Source organism: Onychostoma macrolepis, chromosome 17 (assembly GCF_012432095.1).
Source record: "Onychostoma macrolepis isolate SWU-2019 chromosome 17, ASM1243209v1, whole genome shotgun sequence".
Taxonomy (NCBI): Eukaryota; Metazoa; Chordata; class Actinopteri; order Cypriniformes; family Cyprinidae; genus Onychostoma; species Onychostoma macrolepis.
In genome coordinates, this window is record NC_081171.1 from 7,220,779 (window position 1) to 7,233,688 (window position 12,910).

The 12,910-nt window shown below is 38.3% G+C and overlaps 1 pseudogene; it reads right to left on the minus strand.

Moving 5' to 3' along the window:
• Positions 1-5,847: 5,847 nt before the first annotated feature.
• LOC131523552 (uncharacterized) lies at positions 5,848-7,832 on the minus strand (annotated as a pseudogene).
• Positions 7,833-12,910: the final 5,078 nt, after the last annotated feature.

The following is a 12,910-nucleotide window of genomic DNA, read 5'->3' on the forward strand; positions in this document are numbered from 1 at the left end:
ACCAACGGGGCCACCGACATACCCGCGGTGGGGCAGCGAGGTGGAACACAGGGACCCGGCCCGGAGCCTGTGACAGCCTGGCGTGTGACGACTTGAAGCGGGGACTTGAGTGCTACCGCCCTTACCTGGTTCCACGAATGGGCAGGAGGGGTGGTCTTGGGCAACCCACTGCTGCCTGCTGGCGAGAGAGGAGGAGGGAAGTGATCCTGTGATGCATGGTTCACCACTCTCCTCCTCTTGAGACTCCGAGATTGAGGAAACCGCTCTTTTATTGATGTTTTGGGTACCGCTGGCTGCTGGGCCAACAGCGGAACAAAAACAAAACGAAACAAAAGATTCTCCACCCGGCCCTTCTCCGGGGGAGGGAGTGGTACGGTCACCATCTCCTGACGAGCAGTCTCCTCCATCTCTGGGTCGCCCGTCTCAGGGCCTCTTGCACTTGCGCTTGCCACCAGGTTTGGCGGGGGCCTGGACGGGCTGGGTGTCCTGCCTGCGACCGGCTCCACGACGCTGCCCGGTGGAAGGCTGCTGCGGCTGAGCCACGGGAGCATTCGGGAATTGTACCTTCTCTTGCTCCATGTCCGCGAGACACAGCCAGAGATGGCGCTCCTGGACCACTAGCGTGGACATCGCACGACCCAGAGACTGTGCGGTCACCTTCGTCGCTCGAAGCGCGAGGTCCGTCGCAGCACGCAGCTCATGTAGAACCTCCAGGTCGTGACCACCCTCGTGCAGGTCTTTCAGGGCTTTGGCCTGGTGGACCTGCAGTAACGCCATGGCGTGGAGGGCAGAAGCCGCCTCCCCACAGGCTCTATAAGCACTGCCAGTTAGACCTGACGAATACCTACAGGCCCGCGAGGGGAGACCGCGACCACCGCTGCTGCGCTGTAACGCCCGCCCGCCCAGTGCATTCACCGCAAGCAGTGATTCACCGCCGCTCGGCTTCGAAGCGAAAGGATAAATTAATGTGGTGCACCCGCTGCCTCTTATACTCACGCTGTGATCAGCGGCAGCTGGATGCAATGATCGCATGCCAATGTCCATTGGCTCGTTTAGTTACACTCGAAGTGGATTGGTCTCTCTGGCGAGATCCCAATTCGTCGGTCATCCGACGTGACTCGGAGTGACCAACTGAAAGGGAACTGCATGTTTGGAAGAAACAAGTCTATCATTAAGATCTTTAAATCATCTATTCTGGCCAAAACAATGAGCCATAATCCATAATAATGATTCGTCCAGTGAAAAAGCCTCTCACATCAAAATCCACTGACATATTTGCTTAGAACTGTTTTTGCTTGTAAAATTGTGTATTTCTCTCCAGATTTAGACGAGAATAATTTTTTCACTGAGAAATAAGTGTTATATAGAGGACATGTATTTTTGTCGGAAACAGTTTAAAGTTAAAAGCATCTTAATGATGGATTTGTTTATTACAGAGTCTGTGGATTTTTGTGATGCTTTTTTTTATCAGCTTTGGACTCTCATTCTGAGGACACCCATTCACTGCAGAGGATCCATTGGCGAGTAAGTGATATAATTTCTCAAAATCTATTCAGATGAAGAAATAAACTCATCTACATCTAGGATGGCCTGAGAGTGAGTATATTTTCAGCAAATTTTCATTTTGGGTGAATTATTTATTCCTTTAAAATTTAGTTACAGTCAAGGTGGTCAAGACCTCTCAGGTGGGACAGGCCAAAATCAAAATTTTTAGGATCTGTTTATATAACAGCTACTTTGCATGTTCGGTTTATGCCATGTTAGATAATAGTTTATCTAACATATCTAATTGATCTCATGACAAAAAAAAAAAAAAAAACGGGACACCGGAGTGGACTATATTAGTATAAAGTGCCATCTGTAAAAAGCACAGCTTGACACAACCATTGAAGCCTCAGCGAGAGAACAATCTACACATCAGTGAGCCCTGAAACTCTTTGTCTCACATTTCAGCTCATTTGAGTCCAGAATCAATTAAAATCCGAATATAATCTGCGGCCTTCATTCTAACGATCCCATGTGCTGCGTTTGTTGAGATATTCAATTTAAACAGAGGAAGCCAAAAGCCCTGCACACCCACTCTCATCCACCTACTAACAGACTCACTTCACAACACACTCATTATACAATGTCCAATTATTCTTTTATTCACCATTTAAAAAACAAAAAACAAAAAAAAAACACTAGTTCAGCGCCACACACACAAAGAAGCTGCCAGTGCCTAATTATAGGTGACTGCAGCTTAGTTGTCTTATAACCAGCTTCTTGCTCCGCAGCACAGGTTGTTGATGCAAATTATTAGCAATTTGTCATTGACCTGATAGACTGCAGCATCTAGTATCAGTACCGAGTTGGGATGTGCCAGCCTTTTATGTTGTTTTTGGTATTTCAAACAAGTAAATATAAAATGCCTGAAGCAGGATATAGGCGTAGGTCACCACACACCAATTTCTAGTAAATACACAAATAAACAATTCATCTGCCAAGCAGTATAGTTCTTTATACTGACCATAGGCTGTTTGTGTTTACATGAATTTTATATAGAGGACATCCAGTCAGAATTTAGAACTGGAAATACTGCATCATTTTTATAATGTACAATATGGATAGTTTTGGTTCTTAAATGTGATTAGACTGGACGAGCCTCATGAAAAATAATTGAAAAACAGCCTAGAATAGTAGTAAAAATAATTTTTTATGTATTTACAGTTTTCAACAGGTACAGTCTTTGTCTAAATATGTTTACATTTCTAATTGGTCTTTGATGAAAAGAGTCTTCACATCAGTTAAGTTTATTTACTAATAAAAATCAACATTTTATAATTACATAAAAGTAGTTTGAGCAACATTCAGTTTTGACTAAATATAAGCAGATAAAAAATCAAGTCAGAAAATCTTGAACAACATACACAAAATTCAACATCCTATAATGAAAAATAAACATAGACATACACACAAACATCAATTAAATTGTTTATTAATGTAAGTATTATAAGTTTCTACTGTAATTGGTTAGGAAAATATTGCTTAGGATGGCATAATTATTTACTAACATTATTTTAAATTTCATAATTGGTAAACATTTGTAAATGGTTTGATGCTTTAATTATCGAGTCAGTCAAACGGAGAAAATGTAATTTTTTTTTGTTTCAGGAGTTGTGCATCCAGTGGAGAAAATAAAGAGAAAATTAAGAAAATAAAGGTCATTATTCCTAACTGGGCACATATCTAATGGTGAGTTAGAAAAGGCTGTATTGTATTTGAATAACAGAAATTATGGGCTATATTGAAATGACTTTTTCAATATTCTCCTTGCAATATTCATACTGCAGTTTGTATATCAGTGTGGTGTCTCTAATGGTTAGTCTTACGTAATTGCTCTTTACACAGCATAATCTAGAAACACTTTAAGAGCTTTTAAAGAAAAGGGCTGCATGTTTAATGCATGAAGTTTGATAGGTATATTTGCATTCACTTTTATCATGCTTTGACCACGGCCCATATATGTAAACACTGCATCTTTGAAGTCTCTAAGGGCCAATCACACATTTTCACTGCACGCTGTCAATATTGTATTAATAAAATATTATTAATCATATATACATACAGTATATATATATATATATATATATATATATATATATATATATATATATATATATATATATATATATATGCAAATTTAAAAAATATTTAATACAATTCATAAAAATAATAAGAAATTAACATTTTCATAAATACTTCTAATAATTATTTCAATAATATATGAAATAGTAATATTAATAATATAATTTGATCAATATTAAACATTAATATAATTATACTGTATAAAGTTTATTATGTTTGTATATTTTATATGAATATACCTAAAGCATTATAATACTGTTCAGCATTATAATATTTGTATTGATTTTTAAATTATCAATATTTTCATTTGTTAACACAGAATTATAATACTATTTTTATCAATAAAATATAATAATATTTAATATATTTAATTTAATACAATGCATATTTTATATATAATTATATTATATACAAAATTTATAATTTTGCTTTATATTTATGAATTTCATTTAATCATGGTAATATTTTTAAAGAAGGAAATAAACACTTAATAATATATGAAATAATTATAAACACTTAATAATATATGAAAAAAAAACTATTTAATTATATTAAGTTTATCATTATTAAGCAAATCGTTATTCTTCATATGTATATTGAATATGTATAGTACTGTGGACAGAACAGTGGACTGAACAATACTGAGCTGTTCAGCACTATAATATTTCAAATATTATGAAGTGTTACAAAAAAAGTTGTTTGTTCAGGCTTTGTGTAAGATGATACCGCTTACACCTGTGAATTATATGATGCTACAAGCGCAGCTATGATTCAATTTCAGCTGAAGGATAAACCCTCCCAAATGAAGTTGGCTCCATATTTTAAAGTCCCTAACTCCCATACAGAGCGTGACAAATACCACTGGGCTGAGGATGTCCCCTGAGGAACGAGCAGTAAAATAGACCGCTCTAATATTCATTCCATCTCATCTTCTCTTCCAACACAGATGCTATTAAAATGCAAACAGTTTAAACACTTTGCCGCCTACCATTAAAACAAAATGATATGCATAGAATTAAGTGGCCGGCTGTCCTTGAGTGTGTCTTTGCAGGATCATATTCTCTGTGATTTATCTAGTGCATTCCGATCACAGCCCTTCAGCAAACATGATTGAATCTCTAAAGATCCTGCTGTAATCTGGGCCATGTTCGACGCAGAGGTATTGTGTTCAGTTTGTTCGTGTTGCGCCATCGAAGGGTTGCCTTTCCAACAGCATCGGGTTCACAGTGCCCACTTAACGGCATAGTACCACACCCACGGTCGGATACTTGATCGCAAGGCCAGGAAGGTCTGGAATCAATCAATGGCATCTGTCAACGGTCTCTCAGCCACCAACTGCATCTTCTCATTCCTTGTCAATAGACCTTTCTTGCCATATAGCTTATACGCTACAGAGCATTATGTGCTTTGTGAAAGCTGGGGTTAACATACGCTTGTCTCTAACTCTTCAACCCAAAACATGTTGATATGGCGTCATAAGTGGGAGGTGGAAAGAAATGAGCAGAAAATGTGATTCTGTTGGCCATCGTGCAGCTAAAGAGACCAATAAATGACATAAAAGAAAGGTCAGTCATTTAGAGGACTGTAGAGTGCATTACATAAGGCTGCTGATAGCCGCCTAATAGAATGTCAAACGGAATATAATTAACATATTGATCTGGAACACATTAAAGAATTTTCTTATTTCCCTAGATGTTCCTACTAACACTAAGAAATTAAAGATAATCAATACACCTGCTTTGGTTTACTTGCCTTCATTTAAATGCTTTATAAACAGACAGTTTTTTTTTGTCTGTGTAGATGCACAAATTACATTTCCAAGTCGTCAATCTTTAATTGCAAACATGGAAACCTAATGTGTTAATGAAACAGCTGCACCACATTTGTTGTGCCAGGGTTATTATAGTTATGTAAACAAAATATTGTTACATATGTGTTGCAGACTTTATACACCATAATTATAAATGCAAGTACACAGACATAAGCTACTTAAAATAAAGTGTATCAAGATTCTACTTAAGTGTACTTCATGTGTATCTATACTGTAGACATTATCCAGCTGCACCTTAGTTTGATTTAACCCACCAGTACACAGCTTCAGTTACTTACACATCCTTTGATGCACGACTTGGACACATCATCAGTGTTGATTCCTGGCGTCATTGGGTGTTTCGGGTCTTTCAACAGACACCCTCTTCCAGGCGACCCGACCGAGGTTGATCAAGCCTCGGCCTGTGTCCAAGTGGTGTTTTGCGGTCCCCACACATCTCCCCTTTTTAGCCATATCCATCTTGATGCCCGCTCTGCAGCCTCCATGCTCTTGTTAATAGCTCTTCTCTGACTTGCACCCATAATTCCCAGCATCCTATGAACTTTGCTGAGGGAATGACCTGCAAACCCTCGGCAACCCACCTCCACTGGCATGCATCTGGTCTTCCACCCATTCCCTCGGCAGGCCTCCAACAGTTCCTCATACTTCCCCCTCTTTCTCTCCTGTGCCTCTTCCATCCTCTCCTCCCAAGGTACCGTTAACTCAAGTAAAATGAAGTGTTTTGTGGACTCCGAGACCAGGATAATGTCCGGTCTAAGCATGGTCTGGGTAATGTGTGCTGGAATTTTCAGCTGCCTGTCCTGGTCAACTGTCAACAAACAATCCCGTGCTGTGAAGAGCAAGCCTACACAATTGTTTTTTCTTATAGGCTGCTCTACCTCCTTGACACATGCAATCATCCTAGTTGTTACGCTGACCTTTCTACTCTCACCAATCCCTTTGCTGATTGCCTCAGCTATGGTCTTGAGAACTTGGTCGTGTCTCCAGCGATAACAGCCATCACCCAGGGCCCGGGAGCAGCTACTCAGGATATGTTCAAGAGTATCTGTCTTAGAACACAAAGGGCATGATGGGGTTTCTACTTTACCCCAGACAAACAAGTTGGCTGGGCTAGGGAGGATGTCATACACCCCCTGGATAAAAAACTTGATCCTCTGTGGGTTCCATTTCCATGTCTTGCTAGGTCACTTTCCGATCCATTGCCTGCTCCCACTTCATCCATGCACCCTGTTTCTTCATTGCTACTATCCTACATGCTCATTCTTCCTCCACTGAAGCACGCACCTCCTCCTCCTAATGGAGTTTGTGTCTCTCAGGCTGCAACTGAAGACCTTTCCAAGACTCCTCACTGGTTTCTCTGTGACAGATGGAATTAGATCTTCTCCCAACCTGAAGCAGAACTTATCATCCAACACTAAATCAATTCAACACTAAAGACCAGTATTTAGTGGGTTTAAAGCTCATACATGCCCATGCCATGATCTTCTCTAACCCCTGGAGGATCCACCTGGCTCCAGGCACTGTTGTTGTTGTAACTGTGAGGTCGTCCATGAAAGCCCTAATAGGTGGCTGCCTCACTTCAGTTTTGCTGAGAGGGCCTCTGCACTCTGTCTCTGTTGACTTGACCAGCATATTCATTGCCATCGCGAAGAGGGTCACTGAGATGGTACACCCGGTGATGATTCCAACTTCTAACTGATGCCAGTCCGAAGATAGCATGCCAGCAGAGAGTTCTTAAGCTGAACTTGTTGTAATAGTCTAGGATTAGATCTTTCACCTTCTGGGGTACGTGGTATCTCTCCAGCGCCACCTCTACCAGCTTATGAGGTATTGAGCCGTATGCATTGGTCAGATCCAACCAAATTACCATCAGGTCCCCTCTGCCCTCTCTTGCCTCCCTGATGAGCTGTATGTTCTAGGCACCCTGGCACCCCAAATATGCCTCCCTTCTGTACTGATGTGTCAATATATCTATTGCCCAGCAGGAAGTTAGATAATCTTTTGGCCACTACGCTGAAAAAGATCTTACTCTCCACGCTGAGTAAGGATATGATCCGAAACTGGTCAATATTTTGGGTATAAATACCCCTTCAGCACATCACCAAGCTTGTGCAATTCTCCCTCTCCTCCAGATTACTTTCAAGGACCTCCAGAGCCATTGTCGTAGTTTCAGGCAGTTCTTATATACTTTATAGGGCACCCCACTTGGTCCCGATGCTGACTTAGCTCTCGCCCTCCTGACGACTTCCTCCACTTCACTCAGACTTGATGAACTTCCGTTCACCCACCACCATTGGTCACTCGCTCACTACATTGTCTGTTGCACTACACTACTGTTGCACGGCACCCACGGACTACATTACCCATCATCCATTGCACTGACGACACACACAGCTGATGACACTAATCACAAGCACACCTGATCCTACGCACACACTGATTACATGCCCTATTTAAACCCTGGACTTTCTTTCCCTCTCTGCCGAGTATTGTATGCACTTATCCCTCTCCTAGCGATAGCTACTATGGAGCCCAAGTAGTTGTCTTAGTCTTGCCTGTTTTCCTGTGTTTGTTTTCTAGCCCGTGTTCCCTGGATTTACCCTTGCCTTGCCATTTGGACACTGTTTGCACCTCTCTTGGATTCTTGCTCGTGTACCTGGATTATCTCTCTGCCTTGCCCCATTGGATACTGTTCGCCGATCGTCGACCCACGCTTGCCCTAGGATTACTCTTTGTCTTGTCCCTGCCATACCTGTTTGCCATTGTTTCGACCCTGCCTGTATTTATGACCATGCCTTTAAATAAAAGCTTGCACATGGATCCACACGTCTCACGTCTCGTCAACCACGTTACAACTAACCTGCCACAGTCAACTTAACCAGGTGCCAAATGCCCTGAAATACAGGGTAGGGCTTCACCATATTGAAATGAAGTCACTGTCATTATTTAACATAAACCCGCCTCATATGTAAATTAGGTTCATTATAAAATGAGCCTTACTCACAAAACTCATTGCTTTTGCCCTGGTGCAATTAATGTTACAGCACACGGAAAGCAGGCGATAAACATGATTTTATTTAAAAGAGATGTTTATGTACATTTTCTAGTGATTATGGTGAGAGTAATTTACCAAATGATGATCAAATGATGGAGAAGACAACATAACCGGGCATATATCCAGATGTGTGGTGTATTTGAATGCACTTTGTGCATTGGAGAGATGCTGGCAGTCATTCTGGCAGATTGTAATAGTCTGCTGGATCCTTCACACTGTACAACTCCTATGATATTGGGAATTGCACCATACAAATTGCACTCAGCTCTAAATTTTTGGCCGTGTTTGTGTCGGTGCATGATTTGCATAATTATTTCCCCACAAGACTTCTTTAAATGTTAACTCAACAACAAACACTGTGTTCACACATCCAAGCTTAATCTTCTGTTCACATGACTAGTGAACTAGAAAGAAAGAAAAAGTCCATTCTTATCTTCAGAGGGCACAGGCTCGTTCCAAATAAAAACATCTGATTCCAGAATTTAATTCAGCTGCACTGGAGCACAGAGATGTGAGCATCGTGTGCATAATCATCCACCTTCAAACTGAGAGCAGACCTTCAAAGAAATCGCCTTTCTTTCTCCCATCTTGGCCTGAGATTGCTTTTCTGAATGGATGTGCATATGAAAGTAGGTTAATGAACTGTGAAAGAAGGTCCTACAAGCAAGTGGGTGTGTGTTGGAAAGAGATGCTTTCCCATGTGGTTTGTCTCTCAAATTACCTTTAACTATTAACTTTATGAGTTACCTGTGTCCTGTTTCACAAAAAAAGGTCCTTGGTAAACAGTGTGTACAATGGCAAGAATACAAGGGCAGCCATTTTCAAACTAGGTAGTTGGGCCGGGACATTGTATAGGTCGCACAGGGCCTGGAGTTCCACAGAATGGTCTATAGATAGATAGATGATAGATAGATAGATAGATAGATAGATAGATAGATAGATAGATAGATAGATAGATAGATAGATAGATAGATAGATAGATAGATAGATACTATGCACTTCTTTTTGAATTCAAGATGTTTTTGGAAATAAATTAGTACTTAGTAATAATAATAATAATTTACTAATAGGACACACTGATCAAAAGTGAGAGTAAAACATTTAAAACATTTATAACGTTATAAAATATTTCTATTTCAAAATAAATTCCCTCTCTTTTTTACCTTCTGTTCATCAAAAATATATTGATATAAATAAAAAAAAAATAGTTTTTTTTTTTTATGACTGATACTACTAATAAAACTGCCTGAGATAAACCTGAGATACTGAATATAGAAAATAGGGTAGCACTTTATTTAAGGTGTCCTTGTTATATGTTACATTTACTTACTATTATAATAATAATAAATTATTCATAATTACATGCAAGTAACCCTAATCCAAACCCTAACCCTAACTGTATAGTAAGCACATATTTTTTGTAGTAATTAATATTATTCAGTTCTTAAATGTATAATTACACTGTAACAGGACAGCTTAAAATAAAGTGTAACTAAAAATAGATATTTTAAATTAATAATATACTAATACTTCACTATAACAGTAATATTGCTAAATATTATAATTGCAACAATATTACTTTTCAAATATTAGTTTCACTCCAGAACTATTTCCGCAGGTTCACATAATATCCTATTTGGCATTTAAATTCCACATGCCAAAACCAAATGCCATGAATGAGATTATATGATATCTGATATATATATATATATATAAATACGCTGATTTGCCAGTTTGTTCAGTGTTAATATATGCAGATCTTTCCCTCTGATGACTTCCTATTACTTGTTCCATATTCTAGTGCTTTCATTTTGTCATAAAAAATAGCTTTTCTGTATCATGTTATGTCAGTTTCTGTAATAAGGCCCACGGCTGCATGTGGATGACGGGAAGATCTGCAGAGGTGTCAAGCTACAGGCCTGACCTTGACAGAAAACAGAATGAGAAAGAATGAGACAGAGAGAGAGGGAGACAGCAAAGGACTGGTCAGCATACATCTGTAATACTATCACATCAGGGTGCCATTGAATCCAGGCAGGTTTTTTTATTTTATTTTTTACGTGAGGGGCCAGTGGTGGAGACTTAATCGGCTTTGTATTAATATAAGAATCAGTTCCCTGGTGACTGAAGCAGGCAGGGTAAAACCCACTGACATCCGATAACCTTTCCATTACCTTTACATTGTATGTCTGTGTGCAAAAGCAGGCAGCTCTCAATGTGAGTTCCTAGAACAGAACAACAATTTCAATAAACTAATCAAGCTAGTGCGCTTGGCTAAAATAGGGCTTACAATATATGTATTATAAAATGGTAGGTGGTTGCTCGGGCATGATAGAGGTGGTTCAGGATGTTAGATGAGAAGTAGTTCATAAAGAGATCACATAGCATCTCTAATAGGAAACACCACTATTTGATGATTTGATGAAAATTAAACAAATTATTATATTGTTTGTAAAACCATCCAATTAAATGTGAAAGAAAGAAAATATATTTTTACATTTACATATTTTACTTTTTATTTTATCTTAAATTATTATAATACAATTTAATTTGTATTACACACCTTACAGATACAGTTCAGCTCAAAGTGTATCACATGTAAACATAAAAACCATTTTAGATAAATAAATAAAAGAAATGAACTAGATTAAACTAAAAATGAATGAATGAATTTGTAAATTATATGAATATATACAGAAACATACATACTTTTAACAAATTATTAATGAAATTGACAATGGCTTGTCCATCTTAATTACCGATTGCTATAATTAAATTCTATATGTTTCGCATCTTTCATAGAAAACAAAAAATCAACCTCACAAATAAACATACAATATTTTGGATAATATATACAAAATATGCAAAAACCTACGATCTAAGATTTTTCTTTCAACTGTTTTTTTTTCAGGCTCCTATGAAGACATCATTTCACATTTTTTTGAAAATAAGGCATTCAATAACTGATTAATAACATTCTTTGCCTTTAAAATGAAATTGCTGAACCTAAACATATGATTAACAAACCTAAACCTAAAACCTAAGAAAAAGGATATATTTTCTAAAGCATTTTGGTAAATAAAAATGAGAATTTGTCTCAGACCTTTGGATCACAATGTGTCTCTTGTATTCCAAAGGAGATGATCTGAAGACTCTTTCAACAACAAACTAAAGCCAAACATAACACCATTATTAGAAGAAAGCAATAAAAACATGTCTGAAGCATTCACACATCCCACTATGCTAATTTAATCACCCTCCCCACAAGATGTGAAGGGTATCGTCCCATGTGCTATACTTGAAAATAAGGAAAGCCCTGCACAGAAGCCTGATCCATGGGCTGAATGAGAGGAAGAGAAGTGTAGCTTTCAGAGGAATAATCCTACAACCAATGATCAGTCATTCAGCAACTCTGCACAAACCCACAGACTCACGGCTATATTTAGCTCAAGATCACTGCACCTCCTGCTGAAGATTAATGGCCTGTAATGGCAGGAGAAACTGCAGGTGAAGACATGGCTGGGATGGATGGTGAACAATTGCTACTCCACGGCGCAAACAAACATGGTTCCTCATTAGTGGCTTGATCCAGTTCCTGTTCACATCTCTAACTTTGATAAAGACCCACCCAAACAAGTAGGCCACATTCCATGTTCTGATTAACGAGACTATTTGTCAGGTAAAGCTCGTAACACCTGCATGAGAAGTTATTAGAAAATGCACATATGGAGATTGAATTTTGTGCAATGTATAAACTACATTTTTTTTAGTATTTAGCTCACCTCCGTGCATCGTTTTTTCCCATGACATTTCTCAAGTAAGTTCAAAATAACTATATACTGTAATATTTTCTTAGGGATATATGCTCAATAATTTTTATACTACACTCTACTGTTTAGAAATTAGATGCTTCTTATGCTCACCAAAGCTGGGTTTAGTTCATCAAAAATACAGTAAAAACAGAAAAATTGTGATATATTATTACAATTTTAAATAACTGTTTTTATTTTAAATATTTTAAAATATAATTTATTCTTGTGATGCAAAGCTGAATTTTCACCAACATTACTCCACTCTTCAGAAATAATTCTTATATGCTGATTTGGTGTTCACAAAACATTTCTCATTATTATCAATGTATGTGATAAATCTTATAATCATAACTTCATAATTTCGCAGGATTTAGAACAGATTTATTGCACCATGTAAGTAATTATGTTCAATACCTAAGATTTCCTGCCAGTTCTCTGAATGAGTGGCACTGCTAATCCATGGGTAATTAACCAGCTGCTTTAGCTGTCAATACAACTCATTCAAAGCAGGACTCCATTAACACTTAAACAAACAAGCTGCATTCCCTTACGAACTACACATATTAAAACACAGATTAAAAACTG